General features: G+C 56.7%; 1 pseudogene; it reads right to left on the reverse strand.

The window, feature by feature from the left end:
• The window catches only part of LOC102479690 (hsc70-interacting protein pseudogene), a 4,144-nt pseudogene extending 2,117 nt beyond the window's left edge, over positions 1-2,027 (reverse strand).
• Positions 2,028-5,462: the final 3,435 nt, after the last annotated feature.

The raw sequence follows: 5,462 nt of genomic DNA on the forward strand, positions 1-5,462 counted from the left end.
CATGGCTGCAAGACCCTCTGGGTCACTAAGAATTTCACTGAGCCCAGGCATCCCTGCCATTCCAGGCATGCCCCCTCCCGGTCCAGGCCTCCTCCAGGGAAACCACCAGGCATTCCCCCAGGAAAGCCTCCCGGAAAAGGGCTCCGGGCTCTGTCACACTCTTCTGGAGCCTTCTTAACTCCTCCTGTTCTTTCTTTGACCTCTCGCTCTTCACGCTTTCGCTCATACTTTCTCCGACGCTCTGCAAGTTTCTGGGCCCTTGGTCGAACTTCTTTCAACATGGCACTGGCATCTTCGTCATAACCCGGTTTACAAGCAAGGGCAGGTCATGTGCTGCTTCCTCCCGATGGCCCGGAAGTCTGGGAGCTTTGCCTCCCACCTGTCAGGTCGAGCTGAGTCAGGGTTTCTTCCAGTGGCTCTGTCACAGCCTCGAGTGGCAGCGTTTGGCTTCTGTAACTTGACGACACTGGCTCTCTTGGCACACAGAGCAGCCGAGCGTGGGTTCAGCTCGCTGGCCTGTACACAAGCCCGTGGCCTTCTGTAGGTCACCATCAGTTAGGGCTTCAATGGCGGCCACTCTCGTATCATTGCCTGGTCCATCATCTCTCAGTTATCTCTGCATTCTCATCCCCCGTTTCTTGAGGGGCATCAGTGTCTGGCTCAGTCCCACCTTCTCTGTCAACGTCTAGCTCACTTCCTCACTTGGGGGTTCCTGTCTTTACGTGTTCCTCCGCCTTCTCGCTATTTCTTCTTCCTCCACACGCTCTTCAGGTGTAGCTTTCTGAGCAGCCGCTGGTACCTTACCCCCACGCCCTCCACCCACTCTCTCAGGGAGCAGCTCCTGGGTGTGCAGAATGCTCGGACCCTGCTTACACATCTTCACCAAGGCCCGGAGCTCGCTCACTTTGCAGGGGTCCGTGGCTGGGAAGCGGCGAGAGGAAGGGAGCGCGGCTGAGGAGGAGCCCGACACCAGGCCCGGGGCTGGCTCGGCGTGGGTGTGTACAATGGGGCGGCGGCAGCTCACTTTCTTACCTTCCCTGTCTCTGGCAAGCGCACATGCCCCATACCAATTCTTTTTCTTTAAGAGAGAGAAATTTTTGCTACGGGGCTCATGGGTTCACCAGACAGACAGAAAGAGAGTGAGAAATCACCCCCAGGGGATGGCCATGCTGCAATCCCTTCTCTGTCCTCCTTTCAGGACTGTGGGCACACACTCACACACACATTTGGTGTGAATTTTAAACCACTGGGTCTGGGACTCAGACCACAGTTGACTATGTGGGAGTCCAGCAACGTAATCATTAAAACACCTGCTTATCCCTTCCCATAGCAAATTAAATAATAATAATAATAAATAAAATTAAATATTTTCTAAAGTATGAGATGTTCTTTCATTGTAGTTTTGATTTGCATTTTCCTGATAATTTCATCCATGGGGTGGGGGGAGGTTCTTTTTTTTTTCCTTAAGGTTTTCGCCATAGGGTACGTATGCTCACCACGAGACAGTGAGAGGGAAAGTGAGCAATCACACCCTGGTTGCCTTTTCATCGCGATTGTTCTCTGTAGTGCAGAAACGTGTGATTTGAAATAATCCTACTTGTTGGGACCAGCAGTTGGTGTCATGGCTATGTCACTGAACTCCCAGTCCCATGGTGTTGACTGCTGTTCGCGTCCTGGACCCGGTGGCTTAAACTCACGCTGGGTGTGCGCGCGTGCCTAAGATCTCGGGAGGAGAATGGAGGAGAAGGGACTGTGGCGTGGCCATCCCCCCTGGGGGCTGATTTCTCGCTTTCTGTCTCTCTGTCTCTCTCTGTCTTTCTGGAGAGTGCACGCGCCCTGTAGCAAAAAAACTCTCAAAAAAAAAAAAAAAAGAGGGGGCCTGAGAGGATGAGCGAGAGTGCCCTAGGCTGGCCTCTCCCCTTGACATCGCGACCCCCTTGCCAGGATGCCTTGGGGACAGCCGCGGGCACTCACAGGGCCCTGGGTTCCGGCGGGCATTGTAGCATGCACTCACAGCCAGGGCGCATTGTGCCAGGAAGGGCACATTTCAAACCTTCGGGAAGGAAGTGCACCCCACAGACCAGTCGATGCGCCGTGGGCCTGCACTGTTCTCCAAGAGCCCGTCTGCTGTGAATGCCAGGTCAAACTCGGGGCCACCTGCCTGTGCCCAGCGCTGAGGCAGCACTGCCTACTGGGCCCCTGCATCTCTGAGACCCCAAAAGCAGGTTGGTTCATTAATATGAAGAGTCGCATCAACTGCCCGGTGCGTGGTTGGCGGCATGCTCAACTACAGGCTGGAGGCTGCAGGCCCGTCTGTGAGCTGGGTGACTGCGTACACGCCCAGGTCCTGAGGAGCTGGAGGGCTGGGGAGGGAGGTCAGCGCGGCGTGGCCCTCGGGAGCACATGACTCTTCCTCGTGAATGAAATGAACTTGAACAGAATTTAAAAGGAAAGCAGCAGTCCTACTTGTCTATCTTTCTTTTGTTTCTCATGCTTTTTAAAAAATCATCACCAAGACCGATGTTAACGGGGGTTTGTTCCGTTTATTCTAGGCGTTCCGGAGTGTCGAACTGGATGATTAAATCTTGAATGCACTTTGAGCCGATGTGCATGTGTGTGGTAACACGGGCTCAGTCTCGGTCTCCTGTGTGAACACCCATTTTCCCAGCACCACTTATGGAAGGAGCCGTCCTGCCCTTTCCCACTGCGCCTTCTCGGCGCTCTTTTAAGGGCTAGTTGGCCGAGTATGTGTGGGTTCACTTCTGGGCTCTCTGTCCCGCTCCTCGGCTTGGCCGTGCCTGTCTCGGCCAGAACCACGCTGTTTTCATCAGCAGGCCTTTGTGAACCCGTGTGGGGTCAGGGGTTATGATGCGGCCAGCCTTGTTCTTTCCCAAGACTGCGTTCACTCTCCAGGTCTTTTATGAGTGCGCATGGGCTTCAGGATCTTTTCCTGTTTCTGTGATGAGTGACACTGGAATTCTGACAGGTGTCCCATTGAACCTGCAGGTTGCATTGGGTAACACACACGTGAACAGTGTTTATCCTTTTACCCCATGAACACTGGCTACCTTTCCTTCTAGCTGCGTCTTCTCATGCAAGTGTTTGAATGGACAGCTAAGATAACAAGAGAAAAGGGGAGCTTAGAGCCCTGGACCGGGACACGGGGGTGCCGATGAGGGCAGGTTAGGGCGAGGTGGCCCCCTGCCCGGGCGGTGATGACAGACCAGGACCCATCAGACCGGGACATAGGTAAGAACTTCTCATAGACCAGAGCTTCCGTGAGTGAACTCAAAACCCACCACGCTCCAAGGGAGGCGACCGGGACAGTGGCAGGGTCTGTTTCAGACATGGCTCCGATGCAGAAAAACATCTCCCCTAAGTCTGAAAAGGAGCCCAATTTTGGTGTCCTCAGGTGTACAGTACACAACATGTGTGTTTAGGGTTACGGAAAGAACTGTTGGAGTATGTTTAAATGGCCTGGTCACTTTGCAGAGAACTTCTGTGAATGGGACGTCAACAGGAGGGACGGCGGCTTTGACGGAGCTCGCGGCTGGAGAAGGCGGCGTTGGGCAGCAGCGGTGCAGACGGGGAGGCCGGAGTGAGAAGCCCACGGGCAGCTCTGGTTCCTACAGGAGAAGTGGGAGACAGGAGAAGCAGGTCTGAGGCGTTACCAAGAGCGGTGGGACACAGGGCCCATCACGTTGCATCTTCCGAATGAAACTCACATCTGGATATCTTCAGCTGAACCTGCCAAACACCAGTGACAAAGAGAAGATTTTGGAAGGGTCTGGAAAGAAGGGCAGACGGCTGGGCAGAGGGCCAGGCAGGGCAGCCAGGGGCGGGGCACACCCACAGGTTCCTGGAGCAGCCTCCGCCTTCTCCCAGTGACCACGGGCCGAGCAGGAGCCCCCTGGTGGCCAATCTACACCATCGCACATGCTCCAGGGCCAGGCCTTGCCTGGAGACCCGGGCGGAAGGACCAGGACCCCTCATGGACTCACATTCGAGCCTGGCCCCCATGGGTGCACCCACCCACACCGTGCTTCAAGTCCAGGGGGATGGGACCTCTCCCACAATGGTGGGCGCCCCAGCTGGGCTGCGGGAGCCAGGAGAGGGTCCCCAGGAGAGGAGAGGGAGCCTGGTGAGAATACTCCATGACCGCAGGAACCATCAGGAGGCCCAGGAAAGACAAACAGGCCAGTCCAGCCTAGGCCTCAGGAGGACCCACCCATCTCAGGGTGCAACCACTGGACACGTTCACACAGGAGTCCCCTGGCCAAGCGCACAGCCCGGAGCCTGGCCATCTGGGCAGCCAGGTGGCTCAGGTGCTACCGGGCCCCAACCCAGAGCCAAGTGCCCAGCAAGGCTGGCGAGTCGGCACACTAAGTCCCGTCTCTCCGCAGCAGGGTCCTGGGTCCGGTGGGCACTCGCTCCCACCAACGGGTGCGCGTGGCGTACCTGGGTGCCCAGCAGGCTTCCAGGACCCATGCTGCTCCCAAGCAGCTTCTCCAGAGCTGCAGGCACGAGACGGCCTGGGTCACCAGGATCACCCTGCACATGCACAGAGCAGGCGGCTAACCAGAGGGCCTGTGCTAGCAGGTGCCCACCGTACACGCCTGTCCTGCCTGCCTGGAGGCCAGAGACGGGCCCCTCCCTGCTGGGCCAAGGCCTCGGGTAAAGAGTCACAGAATCAGGCGTGGACGTGCGTGTGCTGTATGTGCGTGCTGTGTACACACGTGTGCATGTTTGCACACTGGGAGGCCCAGCGGACTGGAGAACATCTGTCTGGGCGTGAGTCCCGTGCTCACACCCAGGCGGGAGCCCTCGGGGTTTGAGGACACTCCCGTGTGTTCCCATGCACTCGGATGAGCCAGTGCAGGAGCGAGCGTGGGCCGCTCACGCCGGGGCTGGGAGCCGAGGTTTCACCCGGACAGAAATGACCTCTGTGGGCTGCTCCAAGCACAGTGAGGGCGGCCAGGCTGAGGTGCAGCGTGCCCAGGCACAGGGCTCTTCCCCTCAGCTCTGAGAGCAGGAGCCGCAGGCGGGCTGTCCGTCAGCCTGGGGAATCTCGTCACTGGCCGGACGAATGGCCAGACACCTGGGAGCAGGGCTTGTAGGTTACAGGTGGGTTCAGAAACTCTCCGGTTAGTGACTGTAAAATACGCAATCTGTATTTAAGAGACGTGGAGTAGTGGGAGAGACAGTCCAGACCCTGGGGCCGGCAGGCGGCATGGTAGTTAAGGGCGCTGGACTCCCACAGGGCCCACCGTGATTCAAGTCCCAGACCTGGCAACTTGCTTCCTCTCTTTCTCTCTCTCTTTCTCTCTCTGCAAATTTAAATAAATTAATTAAAAGTTAAATAAAATAATTATTTTTTTAAAAAAGGGACCAGCAGGTGGCGCAATGGCTATGTCACTGGACTCCCACGTAGTCGACCGTGGTCCGAGGGCTAGACCCTGTGA

Source organism: Tupaia chinensis, unplaced genomic scaffold, assembly GCF_000334495.1.
Source record: "Tupaia chinensis unplaced genomic scaffold, TupChi_1.0 Scaffold143596_1, whole genome shotgun sequence".
Lineage (NCBI taxonomy): Eukaryota > Metazoa > Chordata > Mammalia > Scandentia > Tupaiidae > Tupaia > Tupaia belangeri.